The sequence below is a fragment of the Pinus tabuliformis genome, chromosome 7 (assembly GCF_031772625.1).
Source record: "Pinus tabuliformis cultivar Carrire ecotype Pingquan chromosome 7, CPIR1, whole genome shotgun sequence".
In the NCBI taxonomy this organism is placed as follows: Eukaryota; Viridiplantae; Streptophyta; class Pinopsida; order Pinales; family Pinaceae; genus Pinus; species Pinus tabuliformis.
This window is the reverse complement of record NC_142293.1, coordinates 332,715,521-332,739,503: the sequence shown is the minus strand read 5'-3', so window position 1 is coordinate 332,739,503 and position 23,983 is coordinate 332,715,521.

Sequence of the window (23,983 nt, the reverse complement as noted above, 5' to 3'; positions counted from 1 at the left end):
GAGCCTCCTTGAAGTCTTTACTACTAATTCTGCTAATCCTTATTTAACAAATGGACTAGTGTGTAGGGATTTTAAAACTAAAACAAAATTCTAAGGAAATGAAAGAAATCCTCCCCACCTTTCAAAATAAATTCTAAAACTTGGCATGTACTTTGGAATGTCAAGCTACTAAGGCCATGTTGTCACCAAGTTGTCCTTTGGCATGAGAAATGTTTCCCTTTCCATGCAATACTCTAATGAAAACTTTGCAGAAAATGAACAACAAGACTTTGGTGAAACCCACTAAAGTAGATGTGTTATACTAGAGCCACTTCAGCGATTTTGAAGTAGGTGCCTTTGTGTATTATCATTTCTCCTACCTAAAGCTATATAAAATTAAAGGGAAATCTACCTATGCGGGAGACAAAAAATACCACTATTAAATGGGTCTTAAACTGAGACTGATCAATGAAATCTACCCTCATTTGTCCTTCGGGGATTTTAAATTGATAACCAGATTCTACAAAGTCTTCAACTTGATGAGATTGCCTTCTTACCTTATCTAAAGTACCGGGAGTGTCTATCATTTCTTCTTTTTCTCCATGTTCCTGATCCAAATCAATGATTGTTTAAGGTTTTAGGGTTTTGTGAAGGACAAAACAAGGGTGGGAAGCTTTGGTCATACTTCGTGTAATCCTCTTATTAGTGGCAAGACTCTAGGCTTCAGGCGGTTAAGCTATAAGGATCTCTTCGCTAGCTTTTCTTCTCATTGAATTTCTAGAGTATGAGGAGAAGATGGTGTGTAATTCACCACTTTTTATAATACCCCTTGCATCCTTTTTTCGGGATTAGGTTGAATCTTTGATATTTTGAGAGTTCATACAAACCCATTTCGTTATAAGAAAACATCCCGGCTATCATTCCTAATACCCAATTCATCCATGATCAATAATTTAATGATCCAATAATGATAAAGGCTAACATGAGGATTTTTAGTAGCCTATGAACCACTTGAAAAATATTTTGTAAGATCCTTAATAGAAAATAGGGGATATTAATCCTCCGCTCTTAGTAAAATGCAATAACCACCCAATACGATACATAAATATGACCACGTACTTGCCCTCATAAGTTAAAATTTTTGGAGAATAAAGAAAAGGTTGCACCATTCATCTTCAATCTAGGAACGAGGCACTCCTTTCGCCCAGTCAAATTCTTGATGTCTTGTCTTGAGAAACTATGTATTCAATTTCTTATCAATGGCCTTATTTTGAAACTTCATCCTCAAATCCTTGAAATTTGCAAATAAAACGTGTCATCCTTCCACTACCACCCTCATCTTACAAAAGTTATATTTAGTAAATTTATCTAACTCCTGAATCGACACTGGTTCATGATGGTCATACTTCATTTTCCCCATGATCCCTTAATGAATCTCACATAAAATAAGCAAAGAATGGCTTAACACTTGCGTTCCACAAAGAACCTAACAGAGGAAACTCAATACAAGGTTAAACAGATAGGGATTAATGGGTAACAAAATAATTTTTTTTCAAATTATTGCAATGACTTGAATGACAGCTCGAGTGAAAAGTAATAATTGCAGGTTGTATCAAAAGAAATGGGCAATCGTTTATGAAAGCATAGTATGCAATAATCATGGAAAATGGTGGTAGTATAAGGCAATAATCACAAGGTTGAATGAAATGATAATGATAGGGGAATATTCCCACAAAATGGTGATAATCATGATAGTATAGGGGTATAAAAATGGGCAATAATTACAAAGTAATGGGGAAATATAATCAGGACTTTCGATAGAAAATTCACATTACATTCATCATTATATGAATACATTCCACTACAATTTCACTAGAGGAGCATGTATAGGGATTCATTCTTGAATTTGTTTTGGATATATCCTTATAAAGGCCCATTTTGTAATGTTCGTGATTTGTAGATTTGGTAATAATTGGCAAACGATATAGGTCTCAACGAGTACATAGACGGACTTACAAGGCTAGTTCTAATAATATCATGAAAGAACTGAGGTAGTTAAGACAAAACCATGAGCATGTAAGTAAATGTTCATTTTATAAAATCAATTTCCTTTGCGTTAATGAAGTAAGAAAGAGTAAAATGATCCAGACCTTAGGTTGACTCAAGTTATTCTTCCTGTTATTCCATTAATACTTAGAGGTCTTATTGTTACTTTTGTGCTTTTCCTGTCACCAAGAAATCAAAACCTTGTTAAAACATTGTAGATATTGGATGTTGTCAACATTGATGGGAACTATATTCTTCAAAATAAATATGTCCTGCTTCATAATACTTACTGCAGTTATTCCACATAAGGAAATGTTGTAGCGGCTACAACCACCCTCCAACATTTTTCCTTAGCTTTGTTTTGGAGCCTCCCTACCAACCTTTCATAGCAGCATGTCTTGCCTTGTCAAGTACACAAGCTTCACTGATTTTCTTGCAGAATGACAACCTGTCCATCAAATCTTGTTGCATCCTCCTCACAGGTTGTTTCACTGGACTTGGTCCAACTGCAGGCTGAGCAGCTCCCTCAAGAAATTGCACAATTCTAGAGGGCAACCAACCTTCCCTCCAGAAATTGTGCAATTTTTTATGGCAACCTGTTGGGCTCCAAAATTGCGCAAATCTACCTCTCAATGTTCACTGGAAAAAATGCGCAAATCTACTTATCACTGTTCAATGGAAAAATTGCACAATTCCTCCCAGCAGGACTTCTCAACCTAGAAATTGTGTAATCTTGGGTAGAGTAGTCAGTTGCTCTACCTAGAAATTGCGCAATCCCTCTGGGTAGCCAACCCATCTCCCTCCCATAAATGCGCATTTTTTCCTCCTATTTGAGCAGACTGTTGCATGTGCAATTGAGTTGACCAATTCCCTATGGGACCGAGCAAAACTATTTTGCATGCATGGGCTGCTCCTCCCAAGGTAGCATGCAAAGGCATCCCTTATTTCAGATATTTATTTTTAGCAGCTGGAGGTTACATGCAAAGATCATTTTAGAAACCTCCCACCAAGTGTTGCTTTCCCTAGATTTGTGGCATGCGCATCGCAACCTCAATTTTATAAAAATTCATCAAATAGATGCTACATAGCTCATTCCACACATCGATTTTGCAGTTCTGACATCCCACATTGCATCTAGGAGTCATCGGCACATTCATCTCAGCTATTTTGAGGTAAGCCCACTTTTCATATATCACACTACGTTTCTGGCGCTTTTTGTGTTTTGATTCATATGAATATTGTCTGCTTGATTTCAATGAGTGCTTGTTGTCATTTTGATACATACTAGCTTGTACTAGCACCATTTCAGTTTTTGTTAACATCTCAATGTTGTCGCATGCATGAAACTATTTTTTCATGAACGTCATCGTTGTGGCGACTCGCTTCACACACATGCATGCCTTCCCGTTTCCTGAATCCTGCACTTGTTGTTTGCATGAATGATCATTCAGTCTTGTTTTCACTGATCTCATCATGCATTCACTCTTGTTTTCACTCATCTCATCATGCATTCACACTTCTCATGTTTTCAGTCACCCATTGGCCAAACTGGACTGCCTTGTCCTGGACCGTGCCTTACCCAGCTAGCACTGTGCATTTCTGGAAGCGAAGACTCTCCCTTCCCTCTAGAAATTATTCAAGCCTAGCCAGGCATAGACCTCCAGGCTTGCATTACGTAATTCTTGGAGGCAGTGTCTCATTGGCCCTAGAAACTGCACAATGTAGTTTGCTGGTTGCATGTCACCACTGAGTGAAATTGCACATTGTGCAGTTTCAGTCCTTAGTAGGCCAAGATAGACTATGCATTGTGTAGTTCCAGCAGTCAGTTAGCCTCCTGACAGGCGGACTGTGCCTTGCCCAGTTTTGGCAGTTAGTCTCCCGACCTCTCGACGGAAATTGAATGACCTTCATGATTAGTCACACAGGTATGTTGCAAGTCATTTCTCAAGTTCGTTTTGGTTTTCAACTGACAGATTGCTTGCCATGAGTGTTGCCATGTCTCCAGGTACCGCAGGTGTTCATCTTCCTCTCAGTAGCATAGGTACAATGGTTTCCAGGAGAGCAGAGTTGAAGACACCGTTCAAAACACACTTGGGGATGCAGTCGATCAAGTGTCTATGAACTTGTCTACCCTAGAAGACATCAAGTTGCTCATATACAAGGACATCAAGATATGACGGCAGCAGCATCACAACAAGTAGAACCATCAATAATAGCTGAAGGAAACATACTGGATGCAACAAACACAAGAGGAAGGTTATTAACAACATAGAGGCAAAAGAAAGTCGTAAGCTTAGGAAGATCCACTTGTGATAAAAGAAACTTTGGAGACTGGGGCTATGAGGTGACGAAGCGACATGAAGATCGCATGAAGACAGAGAATGGAATAAAGAAGGAGTTGCATGTGCTGAAGCAGCAACTCAAGGAAGAACAAGAGTTGCATAGATGAGAGAATGAGTTGCAATAGGAACAGGTACAGCAACAGGCACAACATGCACTTATAGATGAAATTGCGCCCGTACAAGTTATAGATACATCCCAATAGCTAGCACAGAGTAGACATGGTGAGTAGTGTTGTTGATCACATGAAAGGAATTCAGCAGCATGCATGTCATTGTGCGCATGCATGCGATCTAACCCATTTGGCACACTCGATGAGGCAAAGGAAATAAGCAAGTCCTACTCTAGTTGAACATGCGGTTAACAGTTGAGGTGCATTACCACCAACACAAACTAGAAGATCAGCATAGACACTATGCATCAGTGTGTGGCCAGTTTGGCTGCATCCAAGAATACCATACGCATGTTAGAAAATGAGTTGGATGGAGGAGCCATAGCAATGCACTAGGATGCAACGGAGGCAAGAGTTCGTTTCAGCAAGATGTCACCATGGAGCACATGCACACCATCATGGATGACCAAGCTTGGTATTAGCTCACCACCTTCACCATCACAAGCATGTCAAAGAGTTGGTCTCATCACAATGGAGCGAATGTCAGTGATGTCTTGCATGGCTTGCTCAAGCCATTTTGTCTCACATGGGCACATGTGAATTGTAATGTAACGTCTTGTCAAGTGGAAGTTCAAGTGTCGATATTTAGATGTAACAGTCATAGATTAGATGAAGAGTCATGAGGGTAGATGAATTGTCACAAAGGGAAATGTCAAGGTCACCCCACCCTTTGCTATAAATAGAACCTCATAACTCATTGTAAAGGCTTTTGGTCAACCAAGCTTCCGATAGGACTATAAGTTATAGACAATTTTGTGCCTTACAGCAACAGACATGAATTGTCAATAATCCAAGGGATCCAAAGTTCCCTAAACATGATGTTCCTACCCCTAGAGGAACAAGGTCAGCAAACCAACAGCTCTCAGATCAGTTCTCCACCTGAAAATACTCAAAAACAAGCAATCCTGAAATCAAAGCAGGTGCTCCACTAGGTTTCTGCGCTGAAACTCAGTTGCTCCATGGTGTACCTGCGTTGCAAAGCAAGTGGGACAAAGGCCACCTGCGCTGAGCGAGATGGGACAAGTGGCACAATGAGTCATTGCTCTGGAATCTTCCAAAAATGACACTTGGATAAGGGATTTCGCCTTGTGATGAGTCAGAGGCTCTGTTTCTCCAAGTGGAAGCAAGGTTCTCCAAGTGGACTCAAGAACTGAAGATCAACTAAAGATTAACTGAAGAGAGAGAGGACACAAGGCAGCTACACATCAGTTGCAAGCTGACTCATCCTTTCTCAATTCATCTATATATTGAGCTCTCTCCTATGAGCTCAGGAGGCTGGAATTTGGTGCAAAGTAATGATATGCTGTTGGTTTCACTATAGAGCTATTGGGTGATTGTTTGAGAGAGGTGAAGAGGAGAAATTCTTTCTGCTGGGAGGTGTTGCTGGATTGGAGCCTTCAATGGTTGTAATACTCTCAGAACCTTTACTTCTTCATTAATAAAAGCTATTGAGGTTCTTCTATGTGCTCTTGTTTCAATAATATATTGTGATAATTGCATGTTTGGTTTACACTAATCCTTGAACCAGTTATGATTGCATGCTTCTTGTAGTTTCCTTCTTTGTTATTTTGCAGGATCTCATTGTAGCTGGGCCAGCAAAAGAGCAAAGAGCTGGGAGCAAGCAGCCAAAGAGAAGAGTTTGGATTCGACATTAAGCGCAAGGCAATGGTTAGTGCATTTCTCCATTCTCTTTTGCTTTCATAAAGAAGTAAACCTTAAGTAGTTTGTTTTACAGTTGTTGCTAAGGTACTATCACCCTTAGAGTGGGATAGGGTCATCCGAGTCGGATACTTTTCCCTACAACAAACTGGCGACTCCGCTGGGGATCGTATCCGTTTGATTGTGTTTGTAGTATTTTGCTATTCATTTCCTGAACAAAAGAGTACCAAATCGAAAAGCTTTTGACTATATCAAAAGCGAAGTAGAGGGCAGCTACTCTAGCTCATTTCTGAGCAAGTTCATGATTTGAAGAGCTGATCTACAAGGATCCTTGTAAGCTCTTAGTGATAGCTTTTCACCTTCCTAATCATACCTTTGAGTGTGCTTGACTGATTGTTTCTGATTTGAGCAAAAACTGTGCATTTTTTAGAAAATTATGACCCGGAAACTGTGAAAACGCAATTCTCGTTTTCCAAAGCAGGTAGTACACAGGCTACCTGCTTTGCAACGCAGGTCCCGAAGGGGCTACCTGCGCTGAGAGCCAGACTGGCTGTGCAGCACCTGCGTTGGCCCAATTTTGCCTAGTGCTGTTGGGGTTTCCTCCTTTTCTCTTGCCTGTTTTCACCATTGATTTGGCTGCCAGTTACCAGTCTTGCACCTGTTCTGAAACCAATATTACTTGCCATCATTCTGCCTCTGTTATATAACGAAATTGTACTTGTTCTTTGTATTTCTTACTCATTTACAATTTCCCATAACGAAGAGTAAACTAGTCTTGCTTTTGGCCTCTTAGATCTGAACCTGTGTTAGGCATTTTGCTGGTCTAAAGAGTTAGCTTGTTTGCTGTCCATAGCTGATTAGTCATTTTTACTTTCGTCAGTATGGTTTGATTTCATGTATTTCCAGTGATTAAGCAAGTGAATCTTAAGGTGTCTTTTGATTTTGGACAAGCTTGTTTACTTTCGCTTTAAATCGAAATCAAAGTTATATAACGACTTTCTTTTTGTAACCCATCCACATTAAGAAAGGGAAAAGAAAATACATGCATTGTGCATTTTGCATTTGACTGTTTGCTTGACGATTTAGAAAAAATTTGCATTTAGTGTGTGCTCTATGATCTGTGAGAAAAGATTTGCCTTTCTCTTCCCTCAGTAGTTAAGGTTTTCAAAGTTGAAAGATTGAAAAGTTTGCTTCTCATCTTAGACTGCATTCAGGAATTTGTTATATACATCTCGTGGTGATCCTTAAAGGCAAACTGCTAAGCAAGATCAACATTAAAATAAATCCAATTTACATAACAACGCTTTGTAACATAACGCAAACACATAGAGGTCTAGGTAGAGACGTGTTCCAGCGTCGTTAAGCATAGTGACTGTCGATCTCTACGAAGGTGGGTGATTCCTCCTGAGAGTCGGTGGCACTAATACGGACTTGTGCTCCCACGTACCGTCGAGTATATATTGGGAGACCCCTATAGGCAATTATCCTTTATCCATAGGAAGCCGTGTCGGCCGCCCTACTGATCGCGATGCAGTGAACACAGCATTCACGAAGATCGACCACCCGTACCGTAAAACGTATTCTGTGGTTTCACAAAAAGTTTGGCACACCCTCTGCCTAGAACTCCAGAGAAGTTTCTTTTGGCCTTTTTCAAACTCTATAACTGAAAAAGTCCATCCGAGCATTTGTCACTTCGGGCTCGTTAAAACATCGAAGGCGACTAGAGTCATCTTTAGCTTTTTCTCGACTCTTAAAACATGAAAAAGCAAGTTTGTGTCTAAAAGCGTCGTTAATAAAATTTATTTTAAACGGAACATAATCACCTGTTATTCCCACGTTGATCTTTCAGTTGAAAAGTATGGAGCCCACCAACCAAGGAAGTAACCTTGGTGGAAGTCCAAATCCCTTCTCCTCTTGGGGAGATATTGGTGCGCCTCATATGGCCACATTGTCACTTCCAGGATTGACAATCGGCCTACCTGTATGGCTCTTTTCAACTAATGTAGTTCAGATCGCCACTAATCCTGAGCAGTCGAATCAACAGTCAGACCAGTCTAAAACTACCCACCAGCCTTCCACTTCTTACAATTCTTCCTCTGATCCTTCATCTTCACAAGGTAGAGCCGGCAAAAGTCAGCCTCCCATGGAGAAGAAGGAAAAGAAGAAAAGAGAAAAGAAGCAGAAGGGGCCTATGGCGAAGGCGACTGGGGGCAAGCAAAAGACAGCTGACAAAAACCCACACACTGCACCGACCGGGCCTAAATCGTCATGTGTCATTTGCAAAGGGACCCACTTCCATCGTGATTGTCCTTGTATTCCCCGGATACTACGGGACTGGTCCCCAAGGTTGCACAATCCGGTAGCATCAACCTCTGGTAGTCATGTTGATTGCAGTCCGTCAACTAGCGAGAGTGAAGGACGAAGAGGGAGACCAAGATCACCCTGTATGTTGTGTGAAGGCGATCATGCCATCCACCGATTTCCATTCTTAGATGAGGCAAAGAGAGTTTTGGAAGATCGTCCGGTTTCACCGTTACGACTTCCTCCTGGATACCAAAAACTCGTGCCTAATCCCTCGATAGTTGAAAATCCAGTTGACCCGCTCAAGTGGTCGGCTGAAGTGTCAGTCATTGAGAATGAACCTACTGAATCCAGACCAGACGAAAGTCTAAAGGTCGAAACGGCAGTTGACCCGGTTCTTCCTTCAGAGGTTTCATCCCCCAATGACTCCGTCATTGAAGACCCATCTTCAAATGACACCCTCACTGAAGAGGATAAGGATGACACCGTCCATATTCTTTTCATCAACACAGACTCTGATGAGCATCAGGGCAATGCGCCCATTCCTTTATCGCAGGAAGGAACATCGTCAGGGTCGTATCCGGCCGTATATTCGGTCCCACCACCAAGCAACCTAGTCGTATCCTTTGATTGGAATCAACTAGGCAGACCCCGGTTACCAGCCAGTATCCCATTCAGAATCATAGTCCAAATCTACAGAATGGTGATGGCTGGAACTATCATTGATGAAGGGGCATCTGTGAGTATCCTTTCCTCTATTGCTTGGAAAGCACTGGGTTGCCCGGCGCTTTTACCTGAGATGAGAAATCTATCAGGTTTTGATAAAGGAACCAGTCACCCGTTAGGGATTCTCCCCAATGTTCCAGTTACATTGAAAGGGAAGACAGTTCATATGAACATCATGGTCGTCCAGGGACCCTTAGTTTATAACTTACTCCTTGGACGAGACTATATATATTGCATGGAGGCAATAGTGTCCTCGCTCTTTAGAGTCATGTGTTTTCCGCACGAAGGAAGAATGGTCAAGCTCGTAGACCAACTTTCATTTCCAGGATCACGCATCGCAAATAGTCAAATACCATCCCTTAACGGTTTATTCACTCAAGGAATGCCACCACCCCCGGTTCTACTTCCCGATGAATGCGAGTAATTCGGAAAGAAAGAACTAGGACCCAGGGGGCATGCACCCTGGCCTGCCTTGGGCAGAGAAAACCTTGGGTATAAAGTTAATTTCCGCAGAAGAATGGACTAGTCCGTACCCCGTCCGAAAAAGGAAGAGAGGGTTGTTCTAGGATAAAATTCTTTTGTCAAAGTTATGCGAAGCGGAAGGATCGCTCCCTTTGTCTAAAAAAGTAGGCTCTCCTAAGGAGGAGATCCACTTGTAGCAGCAAGTAGGCACCATCTTTGAATGTCAAACCTCACCCATTAAAACAATATGTTTTGAAAGAGAGTAGGGGCAGTCTTCAAAGAAAGAGAGGAAATTGCTGCAATAAGTAGTCACCATCCTTAGCAACCTAATGATAGACATCGCCGAAAAGAGAGTTTAGTTTGCGGCAGCGAACAAAACCATTTTTCGGATAATAAGTCAGAGGACAGAATCTCGAAATTATACTTTATACCTGGGGGCATGCAAACCTTTTGGAGTGCAAGCACGGGACGACTATTTATTTTTTTTAAATTTTTAGGTCCTCCCTTTAAACCTGTAGATCTAACCCGTTAAACTCGTAGGATTAGCCGTTTCCAGCTTGCATAAAGAAAGGATGAAAGGCAAAAGTTAAAACCTGCCAAATTGGAGTAATTAGTGAGGTATCGCTCCTTAAATAAGATTACCTCACCTAAAGCATTCCTTGTATTAAGACTGGTATAAATTGAGCAGTTTTAGCAATGTTCATGCTCGTTAAAAAATAAACGCAAGAATCGAGCAGTTTTTGTGTAGAGTTCATGCTCGTTAAAAAATAAACATAAATTGTGAGCAATCTTTCCCTAGCAGTTCAAGCTCACTCAGAAAAAATGAACCGGTAAATAACCATTGAGAAAAGTAACCTTTGAAAGCCATATTAAAAGCCCTTGGTCGTGTTTATATGCCATCACCTCCATCCGTTCATTTTGGCCAATCGTTCATCTCCGTATGTGTGTTTACCCATTTTGAGGAACAGCTGCGAAGAGTGATTTCACTTAGCCATCCTTGTGACACTGCCGTGATTGGAAAATTCCAACCTGTACCTGGAATCTGCTGCTATCCCCGTTTATCACTCGTTCCTCAAAAGACGAGTCTTCTTTGAGCTCTTTTCACTGACTCGTAAAATATGAAAAGTTTGCCGAGTTTTGGCCTTCCAGCTCGTTAAAAGGACCAGAAGAGCTATCCCTCCTCTAGATTTTAATCTTTTTGGACCTGAGGGATTATTGCACAAAAAGATCGAGCGCTTGTTTTGATCGGCTCGTTAAAGAAATCGAAAATTCATCCCTTCTGTATGGTTTTATACTTTTTCGGACTTAAGGGATTAGAAGACGAAAAAGGAATTTTTGGAGTTAACTTTCCGTACCTTTTCAGACTCTCTAAAAATGAAAAGGACCGAGTTTTCCTTGTCGTTAGACTCGTTAAAATGATTAAATAGCGACAAACTTGTCTTTAGACGAGAACGAGTTTCCCTATCGCTAGGCTCGTTAAAACATAGCGATGGGCTTGCCCGAAGGGCAGGTTATAAAACAAGCATATGTTATCCTCCTCAAGCTTGACAAAAATAAAGAGGTACTGGTCAGCAATGACTGGGGAAAAATTGGGAGAACCTCACAGCATTAATGGTAGCAAGTCGCTCTTGAACATGACACTTTGTCCTCTGTATCACATCGGGTTGGGTTGTTTCATTCACCGGTCTCATAACCATGGTCCTCGCCACACCATCCACAATTGGGGTAATGCTACCAATCCATCACATCAGTGTCGTTATATGTTCAAGAGATGTGGTTCTGCAAAGAGTCAACCGTGTCCCATCCACTGCCATACATTATCCTTCATCCACTTCATGACCGCCACCCTGAATCATACATCACAGTTTGTTTTCACCTCATCACAATCACTAGCTCCGTTCCGTGTCACTGATGTGGGATTCATTAAGGCCCTCCTTTGACGGATCGCTCCTTGTCGACATCAGCTGATTATCCAAGGAGTTGATATAGGAACACCCCCTTCAGTACTTTGAAGCTTGCATGCCTCAATGGCAAGTTTCTCACTTCCGGCGACAGGTATACATCAATGACCTTCGACCAGAAGATTTTGCATGGTGGTCGACGCCAAGTCCTTTATTCCCGCCATGTGAATTGTACTGCCGTACCTTGAGGGTCATCATCCTTATCGGTGATTCCTCTCGCGCTTGTTAACGGTTTACATCATTGACCGGTAATCAAGCGATGTCTTTCCATGTTCGACTTCAAAAAATTCTCACATGGATCGACTTGTACATCGAGTGAAGATCGGAAGAGATTGAAGACCCCGGATCTAGTTTCATCCATCCGGGCTGCGATATATATTCAGGACATAAAGACATTTGATATGTACATCATTACAGCAGATGATCATCCTTCTCAAAGGATGATAATTTCAGCAGAGAATTATCAGTCTACAATCAGACGATCGTCTGTTCTATGTACCAAAATGTATTTATAAAGCTGAGCATGGGAATGCCCGCCTCAGCTAGATCATGAAAATGTATGAAAAATAATGTATTGTATTGTATCTTATTACAGGACACTTCTCAGCAGATTGAATGAACTTCGGATCCTCTCAATAAAGCATTTCACCTGATAAACGACCTCATACTTTAGGGGGCATCTGTTATAGACAATTTTGTGCCTTACAGCAACAGACATGAATTGTCAATAATCCAAGGGATCCAAAGTTCCCTAAACATGATGTTCCTACCCCTAGAGGAACAAGGTCAGCAAACCAACAGCTCTCAGATCAGTTCTCCACCTGAAAATACTCAAAAACAAGCAATCCTGAAATCAAAGCAGGTGCTCCACTAGGTTTCTGCGCTGAAACTCAGTTGCTCCATGGTGTACCTGCGTTGCAAAGCAAGTGGGACAAAGGCCACCTGCGCTGAGCGAGATGGGACAAGTGGCACAATGAGTCATTGCTCTGGAATCTTCCAAAAATGACACTTGGATCAGGGATTTCGCCTTGTGATGAGTCAGAGGCTCTGTTTCTCCAAGTGGAAGCAAGGTTCTCCAAGTGGACTCAAGAACTGAAGATCAACTAAAGATTAACTGAAGAGAGAGAGGACACAAGGCAGCTACACATCAGTTGCAAGCTGACTCATCCTTTCTCAATTCATCTATATATTGAGCTCTCTCCTATGAGCTCAGGAGGCTGGAATTTGGTGCAAAGTAATGATATGCTGTTGGTTTCACTATAGAGCTATTGGGTGATTGTTTGAGAGAGGTGAAGAGGAGAAATTCTTTCTGCTGGGAGGTGTTGCTGGATTGGAGCCTTCAATGGTTGTAATACTCTCAGAACCTTTACTTCTTCATTAATAAAAGCTATTGAGGTTCTTCTATGTGCTCTTGTTTCAATAATATATTGTGATAATTGCATGTTTGGTTTACACTAATCCTTGAACCAGTTATGATTGCATGCTTCTTGTAGTTTCCTTCTTTGTTATTTTGCAGGATCTCATTGTAGCTGGGCCAGCAAAAGAGCAAAGAGCTGGGAGCAAGCAGCCAAAGAGAAGAGTTTGGATTCGACATTAAGCGCAAGGCAACGGTTAGTGCATTTCTCCATTCTCTTTTGCTTTCATAAAGAAGTAAACCTTAAGTAGTTTGTTTTACAGTTGTTGCTAAGGTACTATCACCCTTAGAGTGGGATAGGGTCATCCGAGTCGGATACTTTTCCCTACAACACTATATTAGAGAGAGCTTGGACAGTATTGTATCGAGCCTTGGCTTCTCCACTGCGCAGAGCTAGTACATTGCTTTGTAGGAGCAGACGGTTGTGGATGTAACGTTCCGCTGTCGGGACTAGTGGTTGGACATGAATGTATTGTATGACTGGAACTTACACTTCTTAATATAACAAGAGACAACACGTTTCATGCATATGTTGTATTGTATTTCAACTATCTATTTACTCTGAATGATATATGTATCTGTTTTCTTATGCATGCATATATAGCTATTTCTGTGTATGTATGTATGAATCTTTTTGAAACTTGCTTTTGGCTTAACCATCACTTTGGATTGCTAGCTAACTTGCCTTCCATGTTGTGATGCATATTTGCTTGTGTGTTCCCTTCTTAACTCCATGCTATCATAGGTTTCCAAGAAGCGCACTCATATCAAACCTGGTGTGTTAAAACCTCTCATGCACCTTCCTTGGCTTGCTGCATATGTCACACCCTTGCTACCAACAGGGACATCTTAATTGTCTCTGTGCAAAATCATGGTCAAGGCATTACTGTATGACCCACTACTAGGACTCCTACACCAAATGGTATGAGGTCTAATTTGGACTTCTTACAAGGGAGATCCCCTTACATGTTGGTGGTTCCAGCACCGTCAACATTTTGGCGCTAGAAGTAGGGCCAGATGACAAGCTGAGTCCTCACATCTATTTTAAATATCTACATATCTATCATGACTAACTACCGATTTCCTCTTCCGGAGTGTATGTCTTATGGAAATGACTTCATTATCTCGGAATAGCTCTCAGATAAGTTGTCACATAAAACATATGATGGTGGAGGTCACGTAGCCTTGGTTAGGCATGTAGTTGGCATTGTAGGCTCATGTGGAAGACAGGAACCTTTGAAGAATACATGAACTGGGCGTTGTTTGTCTACATGCTTCAAGGGCACCCAATGCACTGGCGTGCCACGCTGTCCATAAAATCTATTCATTCTCTTTCTCATCTGGTCCCAGAGATAGACTGTGGTTTCAATCACTTTAAACATAAAGCACTCGATCAAGAAATTCTGAAATTACGAAAAGAACCTAATGAATATGTTGATCAGTTTTACACACACTTTTGTAATCTTGCATACCGATTTCCCGAAGATGAAATTGATTGGGTATTTATTTATGGAAGATTTGAGTATCTTATTCACATATCTAAACCATGCTCAGCACACTTCAGTAATGGAGCTGCACAATCACAGGCAGGCACAGTTGTTGTCACAAGTGACTGTCCGCCTTCACCTTCTCAAACAACTCCACCACCGCAAAGTGATGTGGGAGATCATGCACCCACATTTGTGGAACTGTCACATCCTCACACCCCACCTGCTCTTGATATCTGCGCATATTTGGCTTGCAATCCTATTGGTTTTCAGGTGGATTCATTCCCTCAACCTCCGTCCCCGCATTCTGTTGATCCTCCAGATTGTACTATCTTGTGTTTTCCTGTTCCAGACTCCTCACCTGTTGTGAACGAGGATCAAGTTGCGGATGGAGTTTGTGTTATGCAACCAACCTGCACCATCATTCATGATGAGTGTGTGCGGGAATCTAAAGAAGAACTCGTGGTAAAGGATGACTCCCTTCCAATCGTGCCTCATCCACTTTATCTTGACATCCCTTGTGATTCTGCCACTGTTGATTTCCCGTGTGAAAACCCGTTTCTGGATGTTTCTACTTCCAATCATTCACAGGAGACATCGGATGTCAGTCTATCATCACAGTGTGGAGAGGACACATCTTTCTCTGAAAATCTATCCAATCTATCATCTGTCATTTTTGAAAACACAGAGGGTGAGCATCTTTGCTTCTCATCTTCCCCTCTACTTCATTCATCAAATAATGAGGATGTCGACAAACATCATGAATTTTCTGATCTTGGTTGTCGTGATCTCTCTACTTCTTCATCTGATCACGATGTTGATTCAATCATTTTTAATATGTCTAAGACACTGGTCTATGATGGTCTATCTTTCAATGAAGTCAAAACCCCACAGACTGTCTAGGCACTTTAGCTCAAGCTGATGGTTATGTCAGGCCCTCCCTGTCCTAAGGTTGGTTTCACTTCCGGTTAGTAAATTGTTGAAACACTCAAGGCTCCTCATCACTCCTTGCTTTGCATTGAAGATCAACTAAACACCCATATTTCGCTTTCTCCCCTCGAACTACACGATCCCATTGCTAATGCATTGGAGGAATCTTACACAACAAGCACACATGCACAATGTAAGTGGTCTACCTTTCTCATGTTTTCTTGCATGTCACGGTCAAGAGAATGCATACACTTGACATCTGCACACAGTGTAGCACAACACCATGGAAGCTCCACAGAGTGCATGTTATGCGCTTTCACTCATCTATGTTATGTGGTCGCTTGTAAGCTCAGAGTGTGTTCGTATTCATCGTTATATCTTTCATGCTTGCTGCTTTGTCCAACTACGATGTTTGTAAACTGTGCCTTCACCAACATGGGTCAACCAATGCACTAGTGGTTGCATTAGAAGTATCACTTCACGTGAGATGACCCATGCACTATTAGCTCAGGAGTAGGAGTAGTGTTTTCTTCTAAGCTGTTTTTCTTGCATGCATGTTTGCTTCTTTCTTTGTGCGAATGTTTGCTTGCTTATTTGTTTGCTTACTCACTTTTCTTCCACATTTTCTTCTGCTTCTTGCTTTGCTTTTTGGTTTGTTTGCTTGTTATTGTCCATAGGTTAGTTTTGCATGGATCGTGTGTGACTCTTGAAACAAGTTGGGTAAAGTACAAGAGGACTTGTACAACTATCAACATTTGGTTATCTATTATCCGCTCCCTTATGTAAGAACTTGTTTTCTTCAGTCCATGATACATCAAGGGAAAGTACATACTGTTCGAAGTGAACATTGGTGAAAACACAATGCTTGTGCACTAACTAGTATCACCTACTTTAGTAGGTTTTTTTTGGGTTAATCCTTGTCAGCTCAGTCAAGTAGAATAATGTGAGGGTGAAAACCTTAACAAACACGTCAGAGGTATACATAAACTACTTCTCTAAAGGAAAAACCTCTTCTGCTCTCAATAAGTTGGGATCCCTCTTCTACCTCTGAAATGGATAAGTGCTATGCACAGTTATGAATATGAAAAATGAAAAATTGAAAAATTGAAAACTTTTTTAAAAAGATGAAAAATGAATGAGGCGAAAGAAGAGAAAGGCTTCCTGCACGGAGATCTAATAAAAGTAACTCCACCGAGGTATTGACCAGGCTTGCTGGTAGTGGAGCCATGCTTGTGGTCTTGCATGACTCTGTCGAGGTACTGTCAAGGCTCGTTGGCACTGGAGCAACACTAGAGATGAAACTAAGACTCTGATGACTATACTACTTGTGCATCATATACTCCTCAACCCCAATCAAAACAAATATGTTGGATTGGCTTGGAATGTGTGTCGACCAACCAAGGGCTTGGTAGATGCTACATATTACAATCAAGCAGAGTGGAACCAAGACGAAGTGAGAACTGAACAATACTTTAGGAGTTGTTAGACTTGCTTTTCACGAACAAGGTCCATTTAGAGAGTTGGAGTTCTACCAGTGTGTCGCCAAGTGTTGTAGCGGCTACAACCACCCTCCAAAATTTTTCCTTAGCTTCATTTTGGAGCCTCCCTACCAACCTTTCACAGCAACATGTCTTGTCTTGTCAAGTACACAAGATTCAGTGATTTTCTTGCAGAATTACAGTCTGTCAATCAAATCTTGTTGCATCCCCCTCACTGGTTGTTTCACCGGACTTGGTTCAGCTCTAGGCTGATCAATTGCCTCAAGAAATTGTGAAATTTTGAGGGTAACCATCCTTCCCTCCAAAAATTACACAATTATGTCTGGCAGCTTGCTAGGCTCCACAATTGCGCAAATATGCCTGTCACTGTTCACTGGAAAAATTGCGCAATTCCTCCTAGCAGGACTGCTCAGCCCAGAAATTACGCAATCCTGGGAAACAGTCAATTACTCTACCCAGAAATTGCGCAATCCCTCTAGGCAGCCAGCCTAGATCCCTCCCAAAAATGGGCATTTTTTCCTCCCAGTTGAGCAAATAGTTGCATGTATAGTTGAGTCGACCAGTTCCCTTTGGGACCGAGAAAAATTGTTTTACATGCATGGGCTACTCCTATGAAGGCAACATGTAAAGGCATCCCTTGTTTCAAGGATCTATTTTTAGCAGATGAAGGTTACATGCAAAGATCATTTCAGAAACCTCCCACCAAGTGTCGCTTTCCCTATATTTGTGGCATGCACGTCGCAACCTTGATTTTATCAAAACTCATCAACCGGACACTACAGATCTCATTCCTCATATCGATTTTGTAGCTTTGACATCGCACATTGCACCTAGGAGTCGTCGGCACATTCAACTCAATTTTTTTGTGGTAATCCTGCTTTTCATGTCTCACATTGCGTTTCTGGCGCTTCTTGTGTTTTGCTTCGTATGAATGTTGTCTACTTGATTTAAGTGAGCACTTGTTGTCATTTTGATGCATACTAGCTTGTACTAGCACTGTTTTAGTTTTTGTTAACATATCACTATTGTCGCATGCATGAAACTGTTTTTGCACGGACAATCGTCGTTGCGCCAACTCGCTTCACACACATGCATGCCTTCTTGTTTCTTGAATCCTGCACTTTTTGTTTGCATGAATGATCATTCACTCTTGTTTGCACTCATCTCATCATGCATTCACTCTTCTCATGTTTTCAGTCACCCATTGGCGAGACTGGGCTACCTTGGCCCAAACCGTTCCTTACCCGGCTAGCACTGCACATTTCCAGAAGTGAAGACTCTGCCTTCCCTCCAGAAATTGCGCAAGTCTAGCCAGGCACTAACCTCTAGGCTTGCACCACGTAATTATTGGAGGTAATGTCCTCTTGGCCCCAGAAACATCACAATGCAATTTTCTGGTTGCATGTCAGTGCTAACTGAAATTACACATTGTGTAGCTTCAATCCTCAGCAGGTCAGGCTAGACTATTCATTGCATAGTTCAATAGTCAGTCACACTCTTGATAGCCCAGACTGGGCTTTGAACGATTTTGACAGTTAGTGTCCTGACCTCCCAATGGAAATTGTGCGACCTTCATGATCAATCACATAAGTATGTTGCAAGTCAGTTCTCAAGTTCGTTTTGGTTTTTGACTGATAGATATCTTTCCATTAGTGTTTCCATGTCTCCAAGTATTGCAGGTTTTCCTCTACCTCCCAGTAGCACAAGTACAACAGTTTCTAGGAGAACAGATTCGAAGACACCCTTCAGAGCACACTTGGGGATGCAAGCAATCAAGTGTCTATGAACTTGCCTACCTGTGAAGACATTAGGTTTTTCATAGACAAGGACATCAAGATATGATGGCAACAGCATCACAGCAATCAACACTATCAACAATAGCTGAAGGCAACATACCGAATGCAACGAACAAAAGAGGAAGGTTGTTAACAACATAGAGGCAGGACAAAGTTGCAATCTGTTAACACCCAGGTTGTTCCCTATGACTCCCAAGGGAATACGGCCGAGGTAACCACTAACCAATCTTTCGACTACAGTTTCTAGCCAAACTGTAATCAGAGAGGGCTCTCTCTTTATGATTTGTCTCTGTTATGATAGTGTTTTAGGCTAGCTATTATGCTCAGGTTTTTGTTTATGTTTTGGTTGAAGGATGTCTTTCAATGCCTAAGATGTAATGTTTATACAGTTGTATTTCATTGGGCAATGGAGTCTAGAGCTGTGAAATGTTTGAAATGTTTCAGTGGGAATGTTCAGACTGCAGGGCCTATTGGGTATCTCAACAAACAAAATTTAAGGTTTAAGTGATGATGTATTATGATGCATGTTTAGCTAATGAAAAGCAATTAAGAATTCTCCATTAAACTAATGCTGTGAAAGTGAAATATATTGTTCAGGAGCAAACTTGAATTCCTGAAACAAGGGTCACTGTGAAAGATATATTCTGAAAGTGTAGCAATTAAGAATTACACTTATCAAGATTATAACTGAGGAAAAACATTCATTAACAACATAGATTGAGCTCAGGGTATTCCATGAATAAATCCTGAAGGCTATTCTTTTTCTTTGCTGCTAAATACTTAGAACTTAGAAACATTTATGGATTGTAAAAGATTGAAACACAAAACGCAGAGAGTTACAGAAAACTTATTGTATATGAGATGCACAGGGATCCTGCCAACTTCAACAAACACCGTGAACGCATTCAAACAACTCAGAACTTCAGAAATTCCATTACTTTTGTTATTAAACTTTGTGAAGATAATAGCATAGGAACTTCTTCAAAAGAAATCAACAACCACCCCTGCAAGCTTATGCGAGGGGCAAATATATACAAACGGTAATACAAAATATCTATGGCGTTGAGTCATCTGAGAAATAAATATTTCACCAATTTTGTACATAACAGCAGATAAAAAGTTATTGTTGTCTTTAATACATCATAAATGTTCATTTATATCAGTCAGAAGATATTTTGACCTTTGGAGGCCACTGAGTCGGTTGGAATGATCTGCTTTAAATGCTGGAAAATGCGCTGATGTGGCTGCTCTGCTGTAACTTTTCGGCCCTGTCACCTGTAGCTGTCCATCTTGATTTGCTGGCCAAAAGTTCTGCTGAGTTGGCTCAGCTTTTATCTTTTTATGCACGCTAATTTTACTAAGTTTTCCTGTGCATGCCAATTCGTATTTTTTGATGAAAAACTTGAAGAATGGATTCCTGGTCTATAGGATCATCTGTATTGCCTTTGTCCACCATTCCTGTGTGGGTAGTTGATGCCTGAGAATTGCATCCATAGTCTCATCTGCCTCTGTGTATTTATAGAAGTTAGGAGGCACTTCAAATAGGTGATTTATCTCATTCATTATAAAGAATAAATTCTCTACTCTGTTGTAGAGACTTTGCCCTGTAGCTGGCCCTGTTTCTTCTGAGGTGTTGGGCCTTTCAGTGATCTGACTTGTGGCAAATTTATTGACTCTCTTGGCATACTGCTCATGGGTAAGCAGTTTCCCTGCACTGTTCAGTAAGCCAGGGAGACCTCGGTTCTGTAGTACCACAAATTTGTCCATAAATCTGTTCACCTCGGTCTGCATGTCTTGGGTCCTTCTCTCCAATGTCTGCACTAAGTTTCTCAGTGTAAGGACCCTTTTTATCAACATAATAGTCTCAGTCCTGTTAGGAATTCCCATAGTTTCTAACTGAGAACTTGTTCTATTATTGAGCACATTGACCATCCTGGTGGCAATTTCAGGCATATTGCCTAGAGCTGCCCTTGATCTCTGAATCTCCTTTTGTGCCTTTGCAATGAGCTCCAACTGCTCATGGATTGTGTCAATATACTGCCACTGGTCAGTAATAGACTGGCCAATATTGGCCCATAGCACTGTCTTGATCTCGGCCACCACTTTATCCAGTTGGAGCTCCTTTTCTAGCTCCTTTATCCTGTCTTTGAGGGCTTTTATTTCCCTGCCCTTTTCTGCCACAGTCTGCTTGGACTTGTCATATCTTTCATTGACTTTGGCTAGTTTATCCCTGGCCTCATTTAATTCTGTCATTTGTGCTTCCAAGGCCTGGATCTCATTTCTCAGCTTTTGCATGTCCAGGCTTGGGGCCTGCTCTGTTGTTGCTGGTGGTGCTGAGGTGGATGGTGTTGTCTGTCCTGTTTGTTGAGGAGGAGGAACAGTAGTTGGAGCAGTTTCCTCAAGGTTTATTATTTCAGGAGGAGGCTGGGAGGTCTGACCTTCTTCTTTTTGCTTCAAAGCTGCCTGTAATGCTGCCTGTGCAGCCTCTGATTCTCCCAGCTTTTCTTGAGTCTGGATTAGCTGCTTATATAGAGACACCAGCAAAGTTGTGGCATCTTGATCATGCCTCTGCTGGACAATTTCATCTGTTTGAGGGTGAATTGTGGCTGGAATTTTGATCTTTCTCCTCAAAGCTGCCATGTCTGCATCCCTCAACTTCAATATCTCTTGTATGCCCTTGATATCCTTGGGATCATGCCCAATTTCTATGATTATATCTTCTAAGGACCTAATTCTGTTGTCCTTAGCTTGAGAGGATGCCTTTTCCAACTCAAGTTGGGCAACTGTATTATGAAGGCTATTCTCTAGCCTATAATTATCCAATGTTTTGTCTGCCAAGGAGGCATACACCATCTCACCCGTTTGTTTGTGTAATTCAATTTTGTCCATAGGGTGGATGTCCTTGGCAAGGACCTCAAGATTGGTCCTTATATAATCTGCAGGAGACTGGGGCTGTGCTACAGCTGGCAAAAAATGACTCATGATCATTTTGCCTTCACTAACATCATACGCAGACATCAGTCTTTGCTGGTTAGTGGGAGCCATTTTCAACAAATGATTGTCTAGTTGTATCTTTATTGGCTCATTCCTCCTCTTTATGTCTATGAACTGTTGTTTGATTCCTCCTTCAGCTTCTCTTTGGTGGCTTGAGGAGCTGACTTCTCCTCCTATTGTTCTGTCTTGTCCCTACTGGAAGGAGCTAGCAGATGCTTCTCTACTGGGGGGGCCCATGCCCAGAGACTGCCCTATTGGCATTTCCTCCTCAGAGAAAGGATTCAGTCTCTGTCTTTTCTCACCATGACTCATTGATGTGGTTAAGGGAGTCTCTCTGTCCCTTTTCCTGCTTATATCCTCCTTTTGTAGAGTTTGGAGGATTGATGCTTCAGCTGATGTTTCTTGCCTAGGAGGCACCGTGTTTTGGGCCTGCTGTTCAGTGAAAATTGGGGCCTCAACTGCTCCTTCTTGCTGTGGGGGCTGCTCTTTGTCATGCTGCCCTTCTTCTTGTTGTAATTCCTGTTGTTGTTGTTGTTCTACCTGCTGCTGTTGATGTACTTCCTGCTGCTGCACTTTTTCTTGCTGTTCCACCTCTTTTTCTGTTTGGTCTTTAGTCATGGGAGGTGGTTGCTCTTGTTCCACCTGCTTTTCTTTGCCTTTGCTGGATGTCTGTTGAGTGTCCATGGCAGCTTGCTGATGTGTTGTTGAAGAAGAGGCAGCTACTCCAAGTTGCCTTTGATATGATAAGGAAACCTGTCCACAAGTTTCCAAGTCAGCCTCTTTTTGCATATTCCTAGCCTCTCTTTCTAGCATCTGCTCTCTAGTAATTGGCTCTTCTAGAGTGCCCTCTTTCCAGCTCAAAGAATTTGCATACTTTTCAACATGAGGCAGCCTTACATGTGAATAGTTACCCAATTTGTATTTTATCCTTCTGAGGGAGATAAAATGATTAGGGTCATAAGGTGTCCATTTGAAACTGGTTTGCAATTTGAAGCCCTCTAGGATCATATCTGCCTCCTTCCATCCCTCCTCTCTTTTGTTATATAAAAAAGGGCCTAGCTGGTTCCTTACCTTCAGCTGCACCTTCTTATTCCTACTTTGGAAATGGAAGCAGTCTGCATTTCCAAACTGCCTGAAGTATTCTAGGGCAAAAAGTCTCATAGGGACATACCTTGGCAGCCTATAAGGGTCCAACTCACAGCCATATACTCCGATTACTGTGTGATGTTGGTAAAAATACCAATCACCAATGATGTAGGATTTGGAGAGATGGAGAACTCTCTGCATGTCATCGGTTAACCTTGGAGGAGGGACACCATACAGCAATGTCATCACTGGGTGAATGAACAGGTCTATAAATTCACAGTATGTGTATGGTGATTGAGAAACATTATGGAAAACTGAAGTCCAAAACACAACTGACCATGGATTTCCCTGGGCATTAAGTTTCTTGAGGGGAATGGAGAAACTGTCTGGTTGATAAAACAAGAACAGGTGGTAGATGTATGAGGTGTATCTGAACACCCTCTCCCTCTGTAAATTCATTAGCTGTTCATGGATCTTTTCTGCAATCTATGTGGCATAGTCATAGTGCACAACTGGAGGCTTTCCAGGAGAAAATATGGACAGCATTGCCATTATTGTGTCATCAACATCCTCAATTCCCTTGTATCCCAGGACGTAGCTGATCAAATCCACCAGCATTCTGCCCAAGTCATTCAGGTAGTGATATCCAATAGGAGGAGTTCTCATGGTTTCAGAGCTTGGCTGTATGAATAACTGATTAATTTTTATGATCTGGGCACTTGACAAATTACTCCCCTTCTTCACCAAGTCCAGCATGGAGAGAGGAGTCAATGGCCTTGCAGTATGGAAATGCAGCATCTCATTTATAGTTTCTGGGGTGATATGGAACAAGATTGAGCCTGTAGGACTGAGAACAGCTCTTTGGCATGGATCATAGCATTCCTGGCACTTGTGGATCAAGTCTGGAAGGGCATTGACTTGAGGGAGGTTGTAAATGGGCAAGTTTGAGTCCCAAATCCCTAAAATATCAGCTCCACCAAGGTGTTGGGCTTTCAATTCATTTAGCATGTGGATATTAAACTTAGAACCCATTGGGAACCAGTCTATCATCTGATAATCCACATCTCCCAGGGCTTTCCATTCTAATTCCCTTTGAGGGGCATTCAGAGGCTGGATATTCAAGGCTATTGG